A 26,986-nucleotide genomic window follows, 5' to 3' on the forward strand; every position below is an offset into this window, starting at 1 on the left:
ATCAAATCCGTGCCTTCCTGACATAAAAACATAACTACATTTGGCGACGACCCCTGTCGTCTAAACTATTCAGTTATTTTCCGGGCTTATCAATAAATCAGGGTTGCCACAAAATTTAGAGAATGAAATTCCCTGACATTTCCCTGACACATTTTGGTGAAATTCCCTGACAATTAGAGATATGACAGGTGGTTAAGAGGACATGATTAAAAACCGCTTTCAGGCAAAATTTATTGTTTAAAACCTCAAACCCATTCTAGGAAGCAAATATAGACGATTCAAGAAATTTTCCCTTACATTTTCGTCATTTTCCCTGACTTTGAAATTCCCTGACATTTCCCGGTTTTCCCGGTATTCCCTGACTGTGGCGACCGTGATAAATGTAGTTACACCCTTGTGTCCACCGAGCGACGAAATATCCTGAATTTGGCCCGAATCTCACGACAGGGGATGAGGATCACGTGACAATGGACCGCACTCTCATGGCACGACAACGCAACTCTTGCGTTCGAGGAGCTGTTACTGAGGTGAGAAAATCGCCCGGGCACCTCTTCAAGAGGTATCGTGACTCCCACCTTTTCGGGCGTGAATCTTCCGGGGATGGGATTTTTCGGCAGTTGGTGGACGCTCCAGAGTCGAAGGACCGATCCACCGAGAAAAGTCACACTTGAGATGATGGCGCATCAATAGCGAGAGCTCCCTCCGTCCCTGTGAGTGACGGCTCGTTAGGGCGGGCCCATTAAAAGGAGTTACGAGGTGGGCACAAATTTCGGTCGTCATTCGGTCTGATCGCGCCAAGGCGTTCCGCTGAACCGACAGGTGTTTTATTGACACCACGGTCGATTTCGACTGGGAACCAAATGTCGCGGTGTGAAAATAAATTGCGAAATTAATTTGGTAGTCAACCAAGTGTTCAAGTTTAGCTCGAGGCGTGAAGGAAATTAAGAAAAAGGGGTACATGAAAAAATGCGGCTCAAAACGTAAATATTAACTCTTTGCATGAGGTAATCGTTGATTTTGGAGGGATGATCTACACTGTGCTGTGTTTTTTCGACAATAGAGTTAGTTGGGGTTGACTTTTTTGGTATTTTTTTAAGTTAGGAGATCAGACTTAAAATGCTCTCCAAAACCATGTCTTGCTTTGATTCAATTTAATACTCTATCATAAAAATAAAGCCGAAAACCATTTGTTGCTTTCATGCAACGAAATGCAATAGTAGAGAGAATAACTGTCCAGGATAATACAAATTGACAGCCTTAAGGGTCAGCAGTATTGCTATACTTTAATCTTTAGTCTTGGGTGATACAGTTGAGACTTAAATTATATTTTATTAGGAATACACATAATGTAATTTAAAACTTCATTTTTATCCTGATCCGACGCGATGCGACGTACGAAATTCGTGCCGAAATTAAAATTCTAAAAATTGTCAGGCTTCCTACTCTTACTTACTTTTACGCCCCGGTCAAAAATTTAGGAGGAGCAGCACTCATATTACAATTAACTCACACGTGCTTGCATGCTATTAATGCACTATATTTATTAGTCTTCCAAACATTTTCTTACAGCCTTTCTTACATTTTCGCACGAAGCCATTCTACTATTCCTCGAATAGTTTTTATTATGAGGATTCCATAATAAACTTCTACCTTAGTATTAAACATCTTCCCCTATTTAAAACAGAAACTCAGATGCAGCCATTCCTCTTTAATTCAGCCCATTGTGGGACGAAGAGAAAATAACATCGGCGGATTTCAGCCTATCGTGTGACGGAGAGAAAATGATAGCAGGAGAGTGGAAGAGGTGGGTTCTACCGTGCAAAGGAAAAACGCCGTATGAACATTCGAGAATTGCCAGATTTCCTTCGATAAAATGTTTATTTTTAAAAAAAGCTGTGGATATTTTGCCTTGAAATTTTCAGGAACTTTAGGTGAAATTGCGGACAAAATTATCTAAAAAATTGGAGGGAAAATGTTTAAAAATTAACCCTGAAATTCCTGATTAACCAAGGGAAATTTGGCAACGCTTGAAGGCTAATACGACGTTTTTCCTTAGCACGGCAGGGTTCTTGACTGCAGCGTGCACCGCAACGTCGCGGGTCTCGAGTGACATCGCGAAACTCAGCGCCATCTTTCCACTTGACGGTGAAACAAAAGCTCTGCCTCTCCACCGCCGGGTTAAGGACTCCTCAACTTCAACACCGAAGCGGGGTGGGGTTGAGTACTCTTCTACTTAGCATTTCTCCACGCGGTATGCAGCTCAAAAGTCAAAAGCTGGTTGCCACACTGTACCCTCCCAAAAAAATAAAATACACTGAAAGAAAAATCTCGGTGTATTTACTAAGAAAAGGGTTAAATTACCAAGAATTCAGGGTTCTACTTGATCCCAGTTTTTTCTTGGTAAAATTACCATTTATGGAATTGGCAATTTTACCGAGAAATCTTGGTAAAATTATTGAAATTTCTCGATAATGTTACTGGACCTTGGCAAAAACGCCAATATTTTTTATCAACTGTGGTAGAATTACCGAGATAAAATGGCAAAGTTACCGGGAATTGATTACCAATAAAAGTGGTATTCTTACCTGAAAAAAACAGTAAAAATACCGGTTTTTAGGTAAGCTTACCAGTCTATCTTGATAAAATTACCAATAAATGGTAAAAAAAGTGAGATGGTAAAGGTACCAACGGACCTTGGTGAAAACGCCGAGAATTTTTTTTCAGTGTAAGAGAGAAAATTTGATGTGAAATTTTCCTATGCTTGAAGTTACCTCAAAGTTTGACGCATCGCGATGCGCACTCCAAATTCCAACTCAATTTACCATTATTGACCATGCCGAAATTTGGGACTTCTAGGTGAGAGAAATGTTCATTCCTTGCGTCGTGAAAGCGCCATGCGTGTGAGTATTTGCCAATTTTGATGCAAGAGCGACTGTCCGAACAATTTCCTTGTGTAAGTGCTATTAGATTCGAAAGTCGCAAAACACATATCTTGATTTGCGATGTCGTGAATTTTATTTGACACAATATCATTTAGGTTCAAATGAACACCGGAAAACATTATTTACACTTGGAGGTTCTACTGATTTTTCTTAATTCTGGACAATATTTTATGAAAATGTCGAAAGAAACTTTGAATTAACCTGATATGTTCTCGTTATTTCCTAAAATTTATTCTGAAATTTCCTGACTTTTTGCGTGAATAAATTGACACTTATTTTTGAGTTAGCAAATCAAAATATTAGATGAATTTATTCTGATGTTAAAAAAATGCTTGAAGCACCCAGAATTTCCTGATAGTCTCCGGTTTTTACTGACGGTAGACATCCTGAACAATGGCCTTACTACTCCTCAGACTTTTTCTTCCTTTCTTTCTTTTTCGTTTTTCAGGGTGGACCCGAATTCATGTAGTTAATACCTCGATGCACGACTGCATGACAACACTGAATGGAAGTATGAAGTATGAAATAAAAACCCACGAGTCCCCTGTGCCTCAGATTGAGGCTACTCGGAGAGCCCTTGAAGTTCTTGACTGCATCGCTCAAGCAGAACACTTCAGCGCTTACCTTTGACTAATTTTGTGCTTATGCGGCGCGACTGCCGTCCGAGGGTGACCAATGAGCGGCCAAGATTCACCTCATTGGGCCAAGAGCTACTAGTGCAGTTCGACAAAATCCTTCCTCCATAGCTTTCTGTTGAAGCAGTATCTGGGAGGATATGGTTGGTCTATGGTGAGCTTTGGCTCAAAACAATTTTAGATTTATTATAGAGATATAAACTCGGAAATATTTACAATACAGTAGACTCTGGATTATCCGGCCTCGTATCGATTATCCGGATCGATTTTGCAACCATGTAACTACGTGCGCATTCCGATAAGTGAGCGGATCCGCGGAGAAGCGGTCGCAAGGCATATTGGCGCCTGCAAGGCTGAAGGAATACTTCACACATTGCGCCAAACAGTGAGGTCGGCGCGCAGCGTGCGTGGAACGCATTAGCGCCTACTAGATTGCATAAATACTTCTCGCATCACGCCAAACGCAGTGCAGTCGGTTAGTTAGCCTAAAACGCACATTAGCGGCTACAAGACTCCATGAATAATTCACGCATTGCGCGCTTTAATTGTTGTATTGTACTTTATCGTTGTTGGCTACCATTCACAATCACCATTGAGTCGTTCAGTTTGGCGTTGACCTTTTAAATTCGTGTTGGTATGTACATGATGTACACTTAATAAAAATACTGTGGTGTTGGTTGGTGGTGTTTGTGTTTACTATTATTATCCGGATTTCTTTTTCATCCGGATCCGGCGCGGCACCAATTAATCCGGATAATCCAGAGTCTACTGTACCCTCGAAATTCTGAAGTTCTAAAGAGGAAAGAATAGTATTTTCATATTGAAAATACAAAAGTTGGGCGCGAGACAGCCTAACCTTTAGGTAACTTCATTAAGAATTATCGGACATTTTAGCTCGTTTGGATTAATTTTCACTGTGGTGCCAACAAACACTGAACTAAGATGGACTAAGATGGATTTCTATCAAGAAAACATGAACTTCCTTCTGCCATCAATAGCTATCGATACGAAATAAATGTAGGCTGAGCAAACGGCACAATCTACACTCTGCGAGGAGTATATTCCCATTTTCGGGTCAGAAGTGGCAGCTTGAGAGGATATAAGTGGCGTATTGTATTGGGCTGCAAAAAGGATTATGGGACCAGGCTGGATTAGACAAATTGGATTCCATTCGATAACCCGACCTGTCCTTCCTATCAACCCTCCGCTGACAGCACGCATTTTAAAGCTCAGAGGCTGCTGATTGAGCATTAGGGTAGAAAATGTTGGTGTGTAGATTTCAGAGAGAGAGCTTCATTAATATAACCTCAGAGCAAACTGAGTTATAATTTTCTACCGGATGATTTACCAAGGGGAGGCCACAATTTTTGTTGAACAAGTAAAATATCTCCTCTCATAGTTTTACGATATCATTGTTATGCGTAACACGTAAATCATCGTGTCTACTGCGGTCATCAATACAGCTATTCTGCAGGCAAATTTTGATGCGCAAACTGAGAAACCAAGTATCTGCATTTGGAACATTGCAGACCCTTCCGTGCCCATTCATGTATTGCTTGCGCCCAGGGTGGCAATATTTCATGAAAAATAAAATCTTGAAATTTCACGAAATTTCGGAAATGTATGAAACAGATTGACAGATACCGATTCCTTATTATGTTTCGCAAAATGTAAAAATTGTGACTTGAATTCGTGAATTTTTGTGTGTTTGAGTGCGGATTGCATATTCTGGCCCCAGGAAAATATGAAATATTTCACAGCCTCGTGGAATTTCATGAAATATTTCGATAAAATTTCGAATTTTTCATTTTTTTCTCACGTTTGATGCCACCCTGCTCGCGCCTCGGATGGTAAATGTGCAGCGTTTCCGTCTGGGTCGGTATATTTCCAGCCTCATATTGGAGGAACTTTCCGACATTCTCGAAACGGAGGTGGTACAAAGAGGACGGGGGAGGAAGGTTTACAATGATAACACAGATGACCTCAAGTCGGGATGCCCGGATGAGCCGGCTCTCATTAAAGGTGTTAAAATGAGTTAGGCTCCTGACGCACGCCGGGAATAAACCGAAAAATCAAAGTAAACCCACGAAGAAAAAGAAAATCACGTACAAGCAGCACACAGTACACCATGTCCATGTTCACAGAGCTAACCGCGCGGGCAATTTAAAAGAAACAAAAATAAGAAATCCGTCCGGACGACCAGTAAACACGACTTCACGACTCCGACATCGTCTGGCGCACAGCGGGCTGAATTCTTGAAGTTGAGAGACAAAGCGATAGGCTAAGAAGACATAGAAAGTATGGCACGATCCTATTGGTTGAAATAGTTGGCTCATCGATACAGAGGATACATTCATGAGTTGGTACATTTTCAGACTTCAACTATTTCTAAGGATTTTTCATGAGTTACTCTGGTTTTAAAAATAAATACTAACTTTTTCAGTTATGCACAGTGAATATCTGTTATTCGCTCAACGTTACGAAGGAGATATGTTCATGAAGTAGGGCATCCAAAAAAACTCACAGAGTAGGGTGTTCCAAAAAAAAAAAAAAAAAAAACTACCTCGGATAGTTACGCTTTCCGGATAAAAAAAATGTTCTGTTTCGCTAAAAAACGATTTTGGCCCAGCTTCAGAATTTTAGGTGAAATCTAAGTTTTACTAGATCGAATATATTTGAAATATACAGTGCCGAAAGTTCACAAATTTCGAGGATTGCGGCAGCATCTAAAAACCTGAAACTCTACCAAAGATGAGTTTTGTCTAAATTGAACACTTTTTTGTCCGGAAACTGTAACTTTTCGAGGGCGAATCTTTTCTTGGAACACCCCACCGCAGAGCCTGCCCACTGTGCCGAGGACAAAAACCTGGCACTTCGGGGGCGCTTATGGGACTGCCAAAGCTCGACCGCGGGTGCGGGGGGACTTGGGGGGGATGCGGGAGGGGGGGGGTGCGGCGCGGGGCCCGTTTCAATCACATCACCAATCGGCGTCGCCAGTAAACACGTCGACGGGCCCCATTGCCACCGCCACTCCGCATTCCGCGCCTCGTAAACTGGCCCCCGCCCCCTTTCCCCCTCCCTCGTCGCCAGCCGCCAAGGATAAAATAAATAAATAAAACCTAAATTAAGACCCAGTAATTGAACTCGTGCTTTTTGTGGCTTTCCACGGGCCCAAGTCTCCCGTCGGGGGGTGGGGGTGGGGAGGGGGCCGTTCTGAACCAGTGGTTTGGCACTAGAAAGTTCACCGTCGTCGTCGCGTCCCGCGCGCCGAGTTGCCGTCCGCCGCGCGGTTTGCCGGTGAAAAGTCGCTTTGCTTCGACATCAGATGCACGCATTATTGCTGATGATAACCATGTACAGAAGGATCAAAACAAAATAAAATATCTGGCACGTAAATCCGATCCACGGTTCCTTTTGAGTCAATTCATTTGCGCACAATTTTTTTTAACAGAATTGAGTTCAGATCAAATAATTGTGGGGATAGCTCTACCCAGAAACGTATTATGAAGGGTGGGGGTGGGGGAGGGGAGGTAAAGGTAAAAAAAGGAAAATTGACGGTTTTCGGAAAACTTTTCCGGTCGTACAGGAGAGAGTCCAGGCCCTCTAGATCCTTTTCAGCTATAAACGACCAGTCTTAACTTCATTGTAAATTAAGTCTTAATTGTGATTTATAGTTGGATCATAGACGCAAAAAATCGATGATACGCCATTTAAAAACCCTCGTTCTTTGTAAATACAACTCTTACTACTAAAAAACCGTTATGGTTGGTTTCTATAGATGACAAAAGCGGATCCAAGGGGGGCCGTGTGGTGCTTAAGCCCCCCCCCCCCCAAAAAAAAAAGATGTAAAAGGGAAGTAAAAAAAAGGAGGAATGACGCTCATTTTCTATAATTATTTTTGTCAAAATGACTCGAGCTACAAATTAAATTCTTTTAAAATTCGCAAATTTCCTGATTGACCCCCCCTCCCCCCCTTCCACCACCCTTTCCAGTGTCTAGATTCGCCTGTGCTTCGATGAAACTCGACGATTTCGTGGCATGATTCGGCACTGACGCGAGGTCGTGAGCTGTTTTTGGAACTGGCAACAGAAACAATTACGTGCGAGCCGATGTTAACCAAAGATACTCCGCGCCCCGAGTGGATCGGCCATAAATCTCGCGATGGACGCGCGAGCGGGCGAGCGCCGAGAATGCGTCTTCGCGAGTGACTCCTGACAGCGACTTTGGTCCCCCGGGCCGGATGCTCGACGACCGGACCCGACCGGGCGGCTCGCAATAGAGTCCCTCCGCGGATCGTACCCCGTCACTGGGCTTTGATTGGCTGGTTCTGCGGCAACCTCCGCTCCAGTCGACCCAGGACCCTAACGAATAGAAGCAGGCTAAAAGGAAGATGTTTTTAATGATTGTAGGAATCTCCGGTTAAGACTCGAAACATTTACCGTGAAAATGAAAGAAGTAAAATCGTGGATAGGGGTAGAGTACCTTCATAGGAGAGTACGGACAACTCGAAAATTTGGAGGTTAGATTTGATCAGGTCATGTAGCTCTTGGGGCCCAAAAGGGGAGCCAACCTATGAACTCGAATTATCCAGTGGTACTAATTTTCACATTTCAAAAATTTACACGGATCAAAAATTATAAAAGCACGTATAAAACTTTGATTTCGATAATATTTTCACATGGGGGCATTCAAGATGAAATTACAAGATGCAATTTACCAGACGACCTCTAGGTCGATAGACAGGAATGGCGATTAGGTGTCGCAGAGCGCCCAGGCGCGCTGCAAAATCGACTTGTATGTAAGTATCTGTATGAAAGAAGTATTTTCATCTCCTATAAAATGTTCCAATATCTAAGTCCATCACCGGATCTCCTGGCGTTGGGTCAGGATGAAGGTTAGATTCTAAGTTTAGTGGAGCGCATATATTCGAAAAGCTTCATGTTCAAAAAAAGAAGAGAGCTAAGAAGGAAAGAACCTTCGTAAAATCCTTTGGTGGTCTTCCAAAACTATGAGATTATCAGGGAAATTAAATGTTGGTTTCTATTCTTCAATTTTCAAACGTCTGATAAGGAGTGCATAGAACGAGAGTTAACGAAACATGCTGGGCTGAACAGCGTTAAATATTTAAAATATATTAGAAGGTGAGGAAATCCGCTGCAATACCTAATTTATATAATTTACTCAGAAAAAAGAAAAAATTGTGTAAATTATGTATAACAGCGTATTGGCTCACCTTTTCTTATTTTTATAGTTTTTTGAGTTTTCTTACTATCAATTTTTTCTGAAGTTTCTCCTGATTCGTCGAGATCGTAAAAACTTTAACATTTGCAAGATCGGGTCGAATTATGTTTTCGTTAAAGTAGATGTAAGCTCTGCACTTGCACTCGAGAATATTTGGATACATCTCAAAAATAAAATCCTCCGTCCCCACAACAGAGACCGAAGACTGCATTCCGGCGGAATATTTTCATGACGCCACATATTGAACGATCTTGTTAGAATGTTGACAGGTTGTTTATGAAAAAAGACGCGCCATAGCACATTTACGGGAGACGTTGACTGATAGAGGGGGGGGGGGGGACTCCGGGCTCAGGGGATGTGAAGCTTCGAATTGACCCTGAGATTAAAAGATACATGGTGCCAAACTTTCATGCAAACTTTTTAAAGTCATAAAAAGATGGGGATGCAGATATTCTACATAACTTACGCCATGGTGCCCAGAATTCTTAGCCATGCTCATTGCTCAGCCTGATTTTTACGTTGATTTTCTTGGGGAAAAACAAAATTACTCTCCGGAGTTCCAGATAGGAACATTGACTTTTTTCATCTTTGAGCCGATTCTTTGGCGTACATTCAATTTTTTTTTTTTCTTAAATTCGAAAAGCGTTCCTGATCGTTATCTATCTGGCCAAGAAGATATTCTCTATATCTTCTGATTATTTGAAACTTCACATGTCAATAATGGGACCCAGTGCAACACATAAACCTCAATAAAAATAGGTACTTAAAATTCCTTTAGACCAATCACCCAATTTTTGCTCACAAACGAACTCAGTATATACTTTTATAATGGCCCGAGTTTGTCAGAAAGAACCAACCCACATTTTCGAAAACATTGAGTTAAGAATGTTTCGAGTTTACTAGCCGTAGTTTTCTACGCAAAAACTGAGAGTTGAAGAACAGAAATTAGTTCGTGAAAAGAGGTTAAAGTTCATTTTCTACATTGAGCCTTATGCAGGAATAAAACTTTAAACAATTTTTTTTTCAGTTTCAACTTTGTGGGTTGGTTCCTTCCTGATGAACTCGGTCCAAATGTTCGGGTAATGGCTGGTAAAGATAACTGAGAAATTCAAATGAAGTAACAGAGTGAGGTTTGTCTCATGTTCTCACGGTGGAAAAAGAAGAAATTCCCGGTTTCTGGAACAGATTCCCTGATTTTTCCTGAAAATTTTCATTCCTTGATAAATCCGGTTTTCTGAAACCATGGTTTACGCACTTCCATCTACAAAACGAAAAATTATGGCAACGTGGCACGGCAACAGTACCAAGGCTGCCAAGTATGGATAAAAATCATCCGAATTACTATGAATCCAGGACTAAAATGCGACAGGTACAGACAACACTGAGCAGTAGTCCCGGTCATCATTTATCACGGCGCGCGGCATATCATCCGGATTTGCATTCGAGCCCCTCGATCCCGGCTCGCGACGTGACGGTCGGGCGGGGGGTGAGAAGCCCTCAACTTTTAGTCAGCTTATAAATGACAAGCGATCCATCTCGTCATAAAAGTATTGACAGTCTGGCTCTGAAACGTCTGTACATAATACACTCCACGGTCTCGGGGCCTTGATTGACTCCTCTCCCCCCCATCAATCCTGACCGACGCGCGTCGCACGAGTATTACATACTTTGTCATAAAAAACCCATTAACAATTCCTCGTTTTCCCCGTTTTCAATTCCGTTTGACAGTGCCCTGCTCCCGCTCGCCTTCGCTCTGATTCTTGGGTTCCAGCGATATCTATAGATAGACTCTCGATGGATAAGGGTTCCTTTTCTGAGAAACTTTTCATTATTATTTAGTCGCATTCTTGATACTTGGACCAAATTGGTGAAGATGAGCTGCAGGCATAGTTAGCTACAATTAGCTGCAGGCTTTTTAACCAGCGCATGAAGTCTTGAGGACTAAAGTATCCTTAAAACGTCACCTGCCGTCCAAAGTATCACAAGAGCCATGCAACGTATCAAAATTTCCGTCATCTTTTTTACAGAGACAACGAGGTTGTCTAAAAATTTTTTCTGAATTTTCCTTGTGTTGCCGATAAAATTCAGTGAAATTTTCAAACAAATTCAACCAACAATTGGACGGTAATAATTTGGACAATATGCCAAAAGGAACTATGTGCATAGGTTTTGTGTGCGTCATTGTTCTTTTCACCATAAATACGTCCAATTTTTCTGTAAAACAATAAAATGGCGGCGGAAATTTTGAAACGTCGCATGGCACTTGTGATACTTTGGACGGAAGGTGACGATAAGGAGAGTGTGGACACTGGGTTACATGGAGTCTTCGGATCCAAAAAAAATGGCGGCAAATCTAGGTGGGCGAAGGTGGAAGCGGGTGAAGAAGGGTGTTCTTACCAACCTTTGACTTATCACCTGCTCCATATGTCAGCAGCCTTGCCATGGTAGAGGTTCAAATAGGAAATACGTTTCCAATGTATAATGAAAATATTTTGATTCAAAACTGAGCAAAAACGTCCTAATTTTGGGATTCGAGTAAAATTCATGGTCATGCAGGCAAATAAAATCCTGCACTTGGGAATGGTCTACATGTGACGTCCATATTTTTTCTTGTCCCAAGAGCTCCATAAAAGGCCAAAGATGGCCGAGCCGATCACGCTCAGAACCTTCATCGACCATACTTTGTCCATGAAGGTGCTCTACTCTAGCTGAGTAAGCAGTCTGCGCTCGCCTGGTTGGGATTTGCATGAAGCCGGCAACGACGCCATTGGTGGGTCGGCACGGCGAACACTACTGCTCGATCTGATCAAATAGTTGAGCGAGTCTCCGCCCGTCCTGCGAGTCCTCTCGAGTCGCCGGTCTCCAGCGCAACCTATTGACTCGTCAAGACATTCCGATTGTAATTAATCCATTCATTATCTCACGGCCCGCGGTTGGCCTGCTCTTTCCCTCGTTCGCCCATGATTTATGCCCCGGCTCGCCGACATTACCTTATGCTCCGGCGGCCGCGCTGCCGCGCCGGGCCCCGCGAGCCGAGCCGCCACCGGGTCGCCAGCGCCCTCTCGCGGACATTTGGCACGGGCGCCGGCCAGCTTATGATCGGCGAGTCCTTTCGCCCGGGTTCTTCGCCCTCGCTCAAGTCGGATTCGCTAGACTCGCTCCTCGAATAAACAAATGGCGCTCCACCGGCTTGTTCCATCTGGAACGGACCCGACTCACAATCGGCGAGGGGAGTTAAGACCGTCCCTATACGTTCCGACATAATCAATAGTGCCAAATTGTGGAAATTCATACGTTCCTCATTAGAAATGGTCCCCTGGCAACAAGGAAAAAAGAGGGAGTGGTTAAGCCCCAAGTTGGACATTTTCAATTAAATACGGTAGTAACCCAATGAATTAGATTACTGACTGATGTTGGGGTACTACCAACAATACGTGGAAATGTTTTTATCGTCCAACAAATTCGGGTAGTTTCACAATTTTAGGGGATAATCCCTCACAATTTTTTTCCGTGTATTTCTGGCGCAAAAGCTCCCATTTGAATCAGGATAATAAATTATCCACATTTTCCGTTGAGGAACTGCCTTATTCGACTCATTTAAGAGGACAGCACAATCTAATGTGTCTTATTGTCCTCAGTGCTGCTATTTTCCGGCATTAATTCCGATTTTCAGAAGTTTTGCAATTTCTCGGAACTAACTCGGAATCTGCAAAATACCCGGAATATCCCGGAATCCCCAGCATTTTTAGAATATTCTTGGGTTTTCGCGGTTTTTTGTCAGTTTGACCTTGATATTTTTTTTTTTTTTTTTTTTTTTTTTTTTTTTTTTTTTTTTTTTTAAAGTCTTTGATCATCTTTGGTATTAAATCCGGGCGTATTTCAGAATTTTTCCCGGGGCTTTTGAGAAAATCGGAACTTCTGGAATAACAGGAACGATTCCAGGAACCCCGGAAACTTCGGTTGGATAAAATGGCGGCACCGATTTTTTGTTGTTTTTTGTTTTTTTTTTCACCTGAAACACCCTGTGCGTTTATTTATACTGCTCTCGGAGCTCGCAAGGTTTCCAGCCCTAATGCCGTCTCGAGCCGAAGATGTGGCGCTCGTCCTCGGGTATTGCGCAAGCTCTCGTGATCGACAATGAGAAAACCCGGCCGGGCGGCAGCTGGAGCGGCGCGATTAAACTCGAGGGGCGCCCGAGTCGTGTCAAGTAGGAAAAGTATCACCGCGCCCGCCGCCCCCGCCCGCCCCCCCCCCCCCTCGGGTTCGGTGGCGTCCGAGTCACTTCCGTGCGACCGCGGTCGGCCCGCTTCGCTTTTCGGTCGTGGCGGTTAACCGCGCGCGAGGGCGTCGCCCATTTCCACCACAGCGCCCCCCCCCACCGCCCCTCGCCACCACCGTGAGCGTGCTTACTTTAATTAGTAATCGCCCCCCCCCCCCCCGGCACCGCCACCATCAACTTTCCACTTTTCTCTAAAGTCCTGACTTCGGACCGCAGATTAGCGTGGTCGCCGAGAAGCTCCTGCCGATAGGAATAAAGAGATACTCGATGTTTCCTAATATTCGTAATGGTATCGGTTCTCACCCGTTGAATTTCCCCTCTGGGTTTCACGGGTGGAGCAATGATCACGGAGGAGGTTTTAAACGCAAGAAGTAAAAGTTCACAATTCAGATGGGTCAGTTTTCGAGTTATTCAGCTGAATTTATCTGTGATAAATCATGAGTATTTTGGAATATCTAAAATCTCCTATATGTGCAATATAGAAATAAAATACGAAAAAAGACTGATTCAGACCAATAGACGCACCTGCAGTCTGCCAGTTCAATCTCGGAACACCCTGTTTTCTCTTGCTTGGAATCAGTAGTCAAATTTCGATGATCTAAAGTCAAATTTATCATTTTCGTCCCCTTTAAAATCTGATACGGCTTCAAACCGTCGCTTGGCTGACATAAGGGCATAACTACACATTGAGATGAGCCCGGAAAAGCATTGAAATGTTTGGGAGACAGGGTTCATTACATAGTGTAGTTACGCCCTTATATCAGGTAGGCGACGTTCCATGTTCAACGATGTTCCATGTGTTGACTGCATTGAGATATCTGGACAAGAGCTGGGTCAAAGACAGGGGTTTACGCATCATTACACTCTCGGCCTAAAGTTCGAAAGCCCTCAAACTGCCATCGACTGTGCGCCTCTTCGAGCCGAAGCACCGCGTCACGTCACCCATTGAGCTCAAAATTGAATATCATTTGGACGTATTTCTGTCAAACGGAACTATGTGCATTAAGACGTGAACCCTGAGACCCATAAGCATATGTGCATAACAGGGCTCACGGCATAATGCACATAGTTCCGTTTGATAGAAATACGACCATTTTGTACTCGCGTAGCCAAAAGGCAATGGAGTGAGGTCTAACTCGAACTATACGGGTAATAGTTGTGGGGGAGGGATCGGTCTTCTACACGAACGTTACCGAAAAGGGAAGGGGGGATCGTCCCCTCTGGGATGCGGATTAATGAAGGGCGACACGTCTAGTGTCAAGAGAAGCCATTTAAACAGTGATTGGGGGAGGGTGGTGGGGGGCATCGGGACGCGGGCTTCAAGCGGATTGGAGCAATTGTCGTGACACCACTTTGCCAGATTGTGATGAAATTTACTAATTTTTGGATTCTACGATGCTATGTGTTTTGTTTTCTATTGGTTCCAAATTTACCAACCGATTATTGAAAAGAGTGATGGCAACGGTTTTCTGAAGCAATAATACGCTATTTTTGAAGTTGACGTTGCTCAGTTTGTAGGAAGACAGTTTTGTCACAGAGACAAGACTATCGCGTCAAGTTGCTCAGATGTCTGGCTCATGAAACGACACTGGTCTTGTTACATTAACAAATTGGTGTTGTCTCCAAAACAGAATGAGTTGTTTAGCAGAGAAAAATTCCTAAACAGATTTAATAAGTGTAGCTATTCTCTGTTTATTCTGTATTTTCTTTTTCAGTGTAGTTCTTTGAATTGGACTCAGTTGACTGAGCCAAAAACTGTCCGAAAGTTGGTGTCCTCCCACGGAGGTAGGGTGGGTTTGGCAATAATGCGTGTGGCGGTATCTGCCAGTGCTAGGCGCCGCGAAATTAAAGGTGAGACCCGCCCTTCCCCGCCGCCAGGGTGCAGGTGTGCGGGCCAGTTGTTACGTCCCACACGCTCCGTGTTGGTATGGTTGCCTACCCACCTCCGCCGGGGGCACTTGGTACTTGGGGTTGTGGAGCGGGGAGCCTATCCCCCGGGACAATTAACGCCATCGATTGACTCCGATTGCCCGATGCAGTTCGACGCGTCACAGGACATCATGAGAGGGGTGGCTAATTCGCAACGATATTCGCGGAGGGCGTTGCGTGTCGCAACCAAAGGGGTTTTCAGTGACTTTAGTTCGTAACAGTCATCGTAATGATTCGACACTTAATAACTATGGTCTGGCTTATTTTCAGAGCGAGCTTGGAAAATAACGCGTGAATGCATCCCACCAATCGAGGGCTAAGAAACAGTACTACTAAGGAGCCGTCTTTAAAATACGTAACGCTAAATTATCGGTTTTTTGACACTCACACCCCCATGTGACGCTCCGTAACGCAATGCTAGACCCCCCTGAAAATTATGCAACGCTTGTCTACACCCCCTCCACGTTTCGATTAAAAATAATCTAAATATCACCTTACCGCGCGTTACTTTTCAGTGACGAGAAGAGAAAGTATCGCAGAGAATATTTTCGATATGCTTTTAAACTTCTGAAGACGGCCGACGAAAAATTTTGCAGAAACTGAAAAAAAAAGTCACTTAAACTTGTTACGTAACGCTTCGCTATATTACTTCCCCCTCCCATTGTAGCGCCGCATAACGCTGGCAAAGACCCTCCCCCTTGGAGCATTACGTAATTTACGGACGCCCCCCCCCCCCCTAACTGAAAATTTGGTGAAAATGAGCTTGAGACTCAGACACATTCTAAAGTATAACATAAGCAAGCTTGTGTTTTTTGTCTAAAACGAGACAGGCTATGCATGTGCTAGCCTTTTCTTATACTTTATTTGATTTGAAAAGGCAAATGTGACAGATTTTTGAGATTCTGAACCAAGCAAAGACTCCATTTTTGCCGCGCAATAGCTCTTCTTCGAAAAAACCGAAGATTCCCAAGATTTGACAATACTGACTGCGTCATATTTCTAGATTCCTCGGTCGGAACGCGGTAAGAGCGCTGAGGCCGAAAACGGAGTGTTGGAAGCTGTGGCGAGGGAGGAATATCATCTTTGATTCAATTTAATTTTGAGGAAGTGACGGCAATTACACTCGTTTTCACCGCAAAGTACGACTATTGTCGGCCGGCGACGCGACTGGATGCGGCATCGAGCACGTAGTTCTAATTGGTCACACTGCCGCGCCGCAGCCGGAGCGCCACATGGCCATACGGACGATCACAATACAGACCGAATACACACAACAGCGCAAAGATGCACCGGCAAAAGAACCGGAAATGGCCGTGAATTTACAATACAATGAAAAAAAAAAAAAAAAAAAAAAAAAAAAAAAAAAAAAACATTGGATGCAGAGTCCAGACTCTTGAAAACATTGACAAGAAAAAGGACTCTTCATTCAATCAAAATGAAGCTTAAATCAAAAGGAAATCCGCTCAAATTAAGAGGTTTGGTTCTTGATTTAAGCTTAAATCTGATTGAATCAAGAGTATTTTTTCTTGTCGATGTTCTTAAGAGTCTAAACTCTAGATCCAATGTGTTTTTTTCAAGTGTATGTAGTGAACAAACATTGAGATACCGCACAAATATTGCTATATATTCATGGTTTCACTTAAAAATTTGGGGCACGAAATGGATCAAATACGCCTAGGGGCACATTTGAGGGGCTTGGAGGACAATGCACATGAGTGCAGTTTTTGAGAAAATTGAGATATTAATGATTTCGAATAAAACTAGTCTGAAAGCATATTCTGAGAAAAATTCGCCCCTAAATTCCAATTTTTAGGCATCAAAAAGTTAGCTTGAACTTTCTTAAAAAACTGCACTTACGCAGCTTGTCTATAAACCCCTCGTTTCAGCTGTATCTTCCCCAAACATATACTTTAAAACCCCTGGAATCATGCTGAAAGTTTCCAAACGCGGAATACTGTATTTCCCTATTGAATTAGACGGGCGATTTCCGACTTTATACATTTTCAGTTTTAAATCAGGGTTACTTACAGATCTTATCCTCACGTTTAAAAAATAAAACATTTAATTTCGTAGTCAGGATGGTGTTGCCTTACCTGTAACAGACAAAGAAAGGCGGATTAGTACAGTCGAAATATGTTTTGCTCTCCCGTCACAAATATGAAATACTTTGCAGTGTTCGCATACCAGATGAGGCAAACAAATTTTATAATTTTCTTGTGGTGTATAGAAAAAATGTTACATCACATATTCCTTGAGTGCGATATTAATAATTTTTAGCGCACATTTCCCAAGAGATTTCGAAGACTCTGAGCCTTCAGCAATATTGTCAATATTGAAACAATATTGTCATGTAAATATTTCCTTAAATACACTGCAGAAATATGTTGACAATATTGCTAAAATATTTCATGACAATATTGTAACAATATATTTATAAAAATGTTTTAAATATATTTACAAAATATATTTATGTAATTACTTTTAAAACAGTTTGTAAAATATATTTACAAAATATTTTAAAATTATTTTAGAAATATTAGTTTAAAAATATTTGTTTAATATTATGTTAAAAATATTTTATAAATATTTTTGTAATATTTAAAAATTAATTGCTAAAATGGCAAAAAATGGTTTGCGATTTCTGCAATTTGCTTTTTTTGCTAAAATGCCCACCCTCGTGGCGAGAACGACAAAACAATTTGCAAAAGTGGTAATTTTATTGTGCGAAAATGGCAAACTATACTTTTGCGAAATTAACATTACTAGTTTATGCTATTATGGCTAAAATTTTTGCTAGATTTTCAAAATGTTTGCCAAATTAGCGTATGGTTTTGCTCTGTTTACCAATTATTTTGCGGAACTTACTAAAATCAATCGCTAGAAAAAAGAAAGGGGGGGGGGGAAGAAAAGACAAAAAGAAGGGAAAAAAATAAATAACATAACATAAATACATCGACATAAATTCAAACTAGGAAAAAGCTCAAATAATTAAAACTGGAAAAAGACGCAATTATAAAAAACAGTAATTTGGTAAAGAAAAAAATGAGAGAGAGTTAAAAAAAACGAAAATTTGTAATACATGAATAGGAATATGTTGAGTACAATTAATAAAGAATTTGAAACACAAATTACAGGATGAAATAAAAAATAATAAATAAATAATAAATAATAAATTCTGGTAAAATATTATAAGAATCCGTCAATAAACAAACATATTACGGACTCAGAGGCCTGCGATAGTTAAGAGATTGAATTTACGGGCCCATCTACATCAAGCCTGGCTGGTCTGGTGGTAAAGTACTGGACTTCGGATATCAACTCCACCCCGAGGCGTGGGTTCTAATCCCGACTAGGACGGCGCGGATTTTAAGGTCAGTAACAACTCTACGATCCACAACCTGGACGCATGTGTACATTAGAAAGAAAATTAGTACCAAAGACGTCTCCTAGAGTGCGCGCACACGGATATGGAATATGATAACCTCATCGCAAGTAAATATTTTTAAAATATATTATCAATATTACCTTGACAATATTGCTGCAATATTGTCAGGGGGGCGGACAACAAACTATTGCAGCAATATTATTTCGATATTGTTAAAATATTGTTAAAATGTTTTTGACAATATTTCCACAGAGCTCTGGAATACTGGATATTTCTCACATATACAGTGAGGTTAAATTTCCCCAGACGGATGAATGTCCTTGAGCAGCCACGAAGACACTAATTACCCAATCTTATTAATCCTGAAAAACTCGTCGTGATGGGGGGAAGGAGGGAGGGAAAGTGGGAGGGCTCAACTTCGCGCTCGACAGAAAGTGACGTCACTCGCGCTATTACCATGCACAGTTACCAAATGCTTGTGGAAAACTACTTGCTCCCCTTCGAAAATTTTTTAGATTGTTTTCCAGTGCAATTTGATACACTGCTATAGTTCACCCGATGGTGGTGAAAATTATTCTATCCACGCTAACAATTCTTTTTTCCTTGCACTCAATCGATTTGACTACATTTTGCAGTTCGGAACTACAATTTCTGACTCAGTATAGAAACATCGAATGTACCATTACTTTCCTTATGTACCTTAGTGTTTTCACGTATGAGCTAGAAATTGCAATTCTGAATTGAAAAATGCAGTCCAGACTTCTCGTCATACTTCATTTTTTTTCTGGGAAACGAGTCAACGTTATTTCTTGAAAAATTTCTTGACTTTTCTTCTATGTTGACCAAAAATTTCAAGCTATAAAGTTGGCTTATCTTCTTCGTAAAAATAAAATAAAATAAGAGCAAAAAAGAAACATAGATACGTGGTATTCATCTATATGCATATGCGATACGAACCCCATTTTCCACCGACGAAAATCAGGAAAATTCCCTGGCGACCGGGCAACCTGGTCGGACGGCCGTCTACCGAGCGACAGCGGCGATTACAAAATGGCGCCCCGACGCAGACCCGGACTTTATTTATTTATCCGAGCGGCGACTTTTATCTTCATCTGTATTTATTTTATTTATCCGCGCCGCGGATCGTGCTCGGGCGCGTCAGATATCCTCCCCGGTGACATAGCGCCCCCTCCCCTCCGCCCTCCCCCACACAGGGCTCCCCGGAGCCCCCTCGCCGCTCCCCCCGGCCGCGGGCGCCCCGAGAGTTGTCGTTAGTCGGCGGCGGAATTCCTTCCTCGAGATGGGATAAGGACAGCGCTTCGCGGTGTAGCCGTCCTTTTCAGAAAACTCGAGCAAAATACAATATTCAGAGCTGAAAAGTTACACTGGAAAAAAAAACCACATTGGATCTAGAGTCCAGACTCTTGAAAATATTGACAAGAAAAAATACTCTTGATTTAATCAGATTTTTGCTTAAATCAAAAGGAAATCCGTTCAAATTAAGAGGCTTGGTTCTTGATTTAAGCAAAAATCCGATTGAATCAAGAGTATTTTTTCTTGTCGATGTTTCTAAGAGTTTGGACTCACGATCCAATGTGTATTTTCCAGTGTACTTTAATTCCCATCACTGAAAAAAAAAAAAAAAAATCATATGAGCCGAGCGTTCGGTGCTCCATATGTATATATCATCCCAACTATTCGGTTTGTCAAACTAAACATTCGGTTCAAGTAACCGAACACTCGGTTTACTATGACCTAACTTTGTTCGTCGGTTCACTAAACCGTTGAAGTTCGGTCGCACGAACCGAAAGTTCGCTTTGACGAAACAAAAATTTGGTTTGACAAGCCGAATTAGTTGAGATAATATGGAACACCAAACTTTGGTTCATACAACTTGGCCAAACAAAGATGGCCAAAAAAATACATAAATAAGGGTCCTTCCACAAAAATGCGTAAAATTAAGCGTAAATAATATATGGTGCGCTCACACCGCCATGTGCAATTATGCATTTTCCAGAAAAGTCAGAGAACCGCCAAAGATCACGTTTTTTCGCGTTTTCCCCGCCAAATGAAGCTTAATTTTATGTCGGAACGGAAAATAAGTTAATATCAAAGTTTTCGCTGATAGCGAGTACAAATTTGAATGGATAAATTTTTTAACAAAAATAAGCTTTTAAGAATGGAATTAACCAGAGATAAAGCAAAAGTGAACCTTCCGCTACACAGGGACTGAAATCGTAACCGGAGGTGATACAGTTAGCCCTGAAAAGAGGAAGCTGGTTCAGAGTTCATTCTGAGTGATAAAACTTTGGCGCGCAGTCTTTGGCAACAATGATGGGTAGGAGTATGCGACGTAATTTATGTGCCCTGCTCGGCGGTGATAGCTGATTCTGATTGGTGCGCGTGCTACTCCCGACTGGACAATGGGCTTGTTCGTTAGAGGTCTCGATGCTTTGCACACGAGCGCTCGAAATACGAGCCTCGCTGCTTCCCCGAGCGAGCGGGTTAGTAAGTGACGCAGGCCCTGAATGAGACCCTGTGTCCAACGTAGCCACCATGGCTTCCGTATTCTGCTCTGCTAAAAAGAGCACAGTATGTAGGGGGAAATAGGCCTCTACCGTATCATGTTATTGGTAATTTAAATTCTGATTCTAGGTGCATAGGCGGATACAGACACCCCGAACCCGGAGAGGGGGGCGGTAAGGGGGATCCGGAGGCCTCCCCCAGAAAATGGTTGACTGTTTGAAGCATCAAATGCGTAGTTTGAGTCAATTTCGTCATGAATTATTAACAAATGTGAGTGTCTTTCCTTCTTCTTTCCTCCACCCCTTTGGACAAACGAGGACAGGGGGAGGGCTTACGCCCCCCTTGGATCCACCTATGATGAACTTTATTTCCTCTGAAAGTCTATTCATTAAATGCACTACGCTTTTGGGTATGGCAGAAGAGCGTTGTGGACAGGGCTCTTGGGTTAATGATTCGGCAATGGGATTCGCCGCTGCCCTAGTCGCCGCTGACGTCACTGGCGCTATATAATGCCCATTCATTCTTACTGCCCTCAACTAACGAGCCTACCCCTTCTTTCCCACCCGCACATAGTTCCGTATAGCAGGAAAACGCCGAATTTCATTGCGTCTCACGCATCGGATGCAGAATTCTCTTTCAAGCGGCAGACACACCTGCGAGTTACAAACGCTTGAAAGTGAAATACCAATAGGAAACCAGGATTTCGATCGCTCGACGTCGAGCTATCGAAATCCTCCTTGCCTATTGGTGTTTCGCTTTCAAAAAGCGCTGGTAACTCATAGATGTATCTTCCGCTTTAGAGATGGAGCCGCACAGTCGCACAGCGACTTGGAGGCGAAGCCCGATGGTGGAAAACTATACTCTAAAACTGGGACCCGTTCCGACGCCACACTTGACGGATGGCGGTCTCGCTTGAAGGCGTATGACACGAGTCTGCGACTTGTGCCTCCTGAAACGTATACTAGCATTCCAGCCAAAGCTGTGGATAAGGGCCCCCCGCCCTGGGGGTGGGGCGGAAGGGGGAAGGAGGGTTAATTTCACCGACGGCGGCTGCGGACGGGAGTCGTAAGGGTCTGAGGCGATGCGATGCGATCGGATGTCGTTATGATATTCGGGCGGGCGGCCGAGGGCTGACACTCGTCAGTCACAAGAAGTTGACTACTCACGCTCGAGGCGGGGCGGTCCCGACTCCCGACTCCATCTCCGGACTCGATGGACACTCCACTTTTGATGACGGCTCTCGGTCGCCGTCTTAACCACGCCACGAGAGCGAGCGTTGCCGCTTCGGGCCGGAAATGTCGGAAAACAAACAAACGAACATATTCTCGTATACTGTTAAAAATCCACAAGGAAAAAAAAACTCCGGCCGTGGAAGCCGTACTTAAGGGGTTCTATAGACATACCGTCCGCGTTTCGGGCTCTAAGGCTGAAAGTTCCGGGCGTAATACCCGGAGCAGTCGAAGCTATGGCTCCAGCACCTGGAACTTCGGCCTCTGAGAACGAAACGGACGGTATGTCTATATAGCCCGTAACTTCTTCTTCAGAGCAAGAATAAAATTCGGTGCCGGAAGTTAAATGAGCACCATGAAAGCATATGACACTCCACAAAAAGAGTACATTCCGCTCCGTTAAAGTGTAAGTCACTCTGTAAGGAAAATAGATTCCGTCCCGCATTCATATTGCTAGGGGTTTTTTTTTTTTTCAGAGTAAATTCCACTCCGCAACAGTATAATCCCAACTACACTCCTGGTTGGTTTTGGCGCCAGTTATATAAGAGTACAGTTACACCAGACAGAGGTATGGTTGATCCCACCATACTTTCGGCTGACTTAACTGTGCTTGTCGCTGGCGCGACTCCTCTTATAACTGGCGCCAAAATCAACCAGAAGTATAGTTGGGATTCTGATACTTTTTTCCGTGTACCTCCAAACAAATATCAGCCACTAAAAAAAGTTTTAATAACGCCTTGATGTCAACGATTTAATTGCGTTGATTTTGGAAGTCGACAGACTTGAGCCCAACTCAAAATTTCAATTTTTTCGAAGAGACGTTGAATCTTCTAGCTGCCGAAAATCTCCTATTGAGAAGTTTTCTGGTTTGACGTGGCAGCTCCGAGTAGCGACGTTTGAAGTTCCATCGCTGATGACCTCCTCGTGGATTCATCGCGTTGACCGGCGCATCGCGTCGCCCTGCTCCTTTTTTGACACCGTAATTAAGTCAAATCGCCGCGCCGCCGCCGCCGTCGGAGAAGCAGGAAAAGAACCACCTAGAGACCCTTATTTGTTTTCGGGCCCCTGATCAAATGGACCTAAGTAATACCGTGGTTAAAGCTCTCCGCCCAGTTGACGAGATTTTTTTCCGCCTCGTCTCCGTCGCCCCGGGCTCCGTTTCAGGGTAATCCGTTGATGCCTCCGCCTCATCCTGGAGACATTAACACTGCCGCGCTCAGGAAAAACGCCGTATAAGCTTTCGAATGTTGCCAAATTTATTATTTTCAAAATATTTATTTCTCAAGAAAATTACGAATATTTATCCTTGAAATTATATGACTTCGTAGATCGAATGGATTACATTTTGCAATAAGAAACCACAATCTCTGGCTCTCTCTAGAACAGTGGCGTGGCGTGCTTTGCGATATATCGAATGATCTGTCATTTAACCTTATGGAAAAGGATCGATGAATAGGGTGCTCGCAACGAACACCTTAATAATCAATTCTTCACCATAGCCTCAAATGGAAAAATATCGATAATCGATCATTCACGCCACGCCACTGCTCTAGAAGCACATATCTACACAAGGAAACCGACGGTACGTATGTTGTTCCTAAAATGGGCAAGAAATAGTGGTTCCTTGTTGCAAAATGTAATCCGAATTACGAACGAAATCCTCTGCAAATTGGGGAGAAATAATCACAAATTTTCTTGAAAATTCGTGATTTGTCGGGGAAAATTTGGCAATGCCTGATGGCTTATACGGCGCTCTTACTTAGCATGGCAGAACAGCCGTCGGGTCATTTGCTCGGTCGAATATACATGTTTTTTTCAATGGCGTCATTTGAAGAGGAGGAGCTACAGTATTTCACTGCCATGGAAAATATACTGGAAGGCGCTCAACATTTTACGAATAGATTTAACTTTTGTGTCCTTGATCTCGTCGACTTTGGTGTGAAATTATTGAATCTGACAGAATTTATGGTCAATGTCATGGCCAAAACTTTTGGTATAACAGGTAAACACTTTTGGTCAGGCCCGCCACAAGGGGGGGGGATACTGGGTCCTTGGTACCAGGGGGCCCGGCCGAGGGGCCGAACGCAGGTGACAAACACTCTCGAATTCAGGTGTAACCCTTGTCTCGGGTTTAAAAGAAAAGTGAAAAAAATTACCCTAAAAATTCCGCAAAAGTGAATATATTTTCAAAAACACCTAGGGCACTATAAAATTTTTCTTACTTTTTTAGTGATTTTCAAGATTTTGAGTATATGTAGAATGATAATTTTTAGTAACTGTGTTCATTTTCTCGTTGTTCGATCTAAAGAAGGCTGCCTTACTGGCACCTCGACTTCAACTGCTTAACTTCCTTGCGCATAGACGTACGAAAGGGGAGTCCAGGGGGCCCGGCTCCCATAGAATTGAAAATTAATCATCTGCCCCCTTAAAAAAATTTATAGATTTTGAATGCAACACTTCGAAAGTTTTTTGTCTGAAAGTAAACAAAAACGTAATTATCGGTCAGAAATTGATGGAAAAAATCTCCATCATAAGAGCTTCATAATGCGTCCAAATAGATTTAAAATTTCAAAAATTGCCACGGGGAAGCCCCGCGACAACCCCCCACCCCCTCCCTCACCCCTGTGCTAGGGCCCGGGCCAACAGGAAAATTGGTACCGCAGGGCCCGAGATGGATGGGCGGGCATGCTTTTGGTAAACGCATGGTAAACTTTTGAGGGCTCGAATAAAAACTCAAGAATGAAAGAAACGTCTTTGATATGCAATCTTATACGTTGAAAATTGGTCTCCATCAATTAATATTCTCTCACACCAACACATTCTCTCAAACTCCTGTACACGGAGATTCGTGTGAGTTATTCGTTTTTGGATCGGGGTCGCCACTGGAAAGATTTTTGAGAGGAAGCGAGTAGATTGGTTATTAAGTTCTTTCTCCTCCCACAACTTATTAATTTCCTCTCATTCGACACGGTTCATTGTGCGTGTGCTTTCACATCGACGCTTAGCATGTGAACTTTTCACTGGTTCATGATTTACTAAAAACCGCTTATCCCTCATATTTTAACACGTTAGCAATCATCATTTAACAAGGAGGAACAAATATGAATCGACGGCAGAGTCGAAAATTGTGCATCTCAGATCGTGACGTTATACGTCTACGCTCATACGTATTTTATTTTTAAAGAGAAGCAATACGCAGTTTCCATCAAAATGTATGTCAATTTGCTTTACTCATTCTGAGGTAATTGCATTTAAGGACAAGCAAATATTTGGATTAGTTTTCTTTATGAAGTTAATGAAAAATAATTAGTCGTTATTAAACATTGCCATTTAGATACGTTCTGCATTTAGCCATCGACATGGTAAACGGACCTACACAGATATTTGAGTGAGAATAATATCTATTGAAAAAGGATGTCTCATCCAGGCTCAGCGATTTAAATAGATCTGAATCGAGGAAAAACGGTGTTGCTGACTGCGTACTTGAGCGCACTGGCTTGCTAATTAAGTGAAAACGCCGTATGAGCATTCGAATGTTGCCAAATTTCCTCTCAGAAAACAGTAATTTCTAAAAAAAAGTTATGAATGTTTTTCCTTTAAATTTTCAGACTTTTTCAATCAAATTACGAACGAAATCCTCTGAAAAGTCGGGAGAGAAATATTCATAAAGTTTCCTAAAAATTCATGATTTTTCGAAAGAAAGTAGGCAACGCCTAATGGCTCATACGTTGTTATTATTTAGAACGACAGCGTAGCCACCAGGCTCTTCCGCTAGGCTCGGCGTGGTGACTTAAACGCGGAGGCAGAAACGTGTGACACTGAGAAGTCACTCTGACATGCGTCGCGCAAATCCCTGCCCTCCTGTTTTCTTTGCGCCATCATCCTCCGATACTTCGATGACGCGATTAATTGCGCTGAGCCTTGTCGGTGACCAGCGACAACTCGACAGGGAACGGTGACTCGGGACTCTTCGTCATGGTTGCCGGTTGCCACTCCCAAAACATTTCCGCATTAGACACTATTGCGTATGACAAACTCAGCATGATATGCACAGTCCACAATTGGTTCATACATACACTTTGTTCTTAGTGAGCTTATTAGGAGAGACAAAGAATAGTTGAAGCTAATGGGCAGTCTATACACGATCCCTGGAAAATGTAGCGTTTATTATTTGTTTATTTGTGTTAGATTGTCGAGCGCTTACGGGTGGATCATAAAATACGTAACGCAAAAAAATCGATTTTTCTAATCCAATAACGCACCCAGAACACAGGTCTGCATCTCCCTAGAAGAAGTTAGTCTGCTTGAACCACACTCTCTTTGAAATGGCATTTATTCGTTATTAAGTTTGGATGAAAAATTGCCATATCGCGTCGATTTTTCGTCTTAGGTCTCCAAAAAATCGGAGTCGCCTATATCGATCAAGTGTTACGAAACACATGAAAATGTTCTTTAAGATCAGAGAGCTGTTGTTGAGATAACGAAAATCATCGGATGATTTTGTGAAAGAGCAAACATTTTAATTTTGGTCGACCGGACAAGAATCTGCGAGCAGGATGTCTATTAAAACAGGCTGGCCAAAAATTAGTACTAATCCAATACTTTTTCAGTACATTCCCAAGAAATTCAGTACCTCTTCAACAGAAGAAGTCAGTACTTTTTCAGTACCTCCAATTGACGAAATTCGAAAAATTTAAAAACATTGAATTTCTCGCTCAAATTGCGAAAAAAAATGAAAAAAATTCCGGACCTTCTTCCGAAATTTCCGCACTTTTTAAGTACTACCGGACCGCTCTTAAAAAATCAGTACAATTTCCGGA

General features: G+C 42.5%; 1 protein-coding gene across 4 annotated transcripts in view; it reads right to left on the reverse strand.

Annotated features, from left to right (window-relative positions):
- Positions 1-26,986, reverse strand: part of LOC109041868 (zinc finger protein basonuclin-2) — a 293,909-nt gene that overhangs the window by 187,550 nt on the left and 79,373 nt on the right. The gene's annotated exons all lie outside the window — the stretch shown is intronic.

The sequence above is a fragment of the Bemisia tabaci genome, chromosome 2 (assembly GCF_918797505.1).
Source record: "Bemisia tabaci chromosome 2, PGI_BMITA_v3".
In the NCBI taxonomy this organism is placed as follows: Eukaryota; Metazoa; Arthropoda; class Insecta; order Hemiptera; family Aleyrodidae; genus Bemisia; species Bemisia tabaci.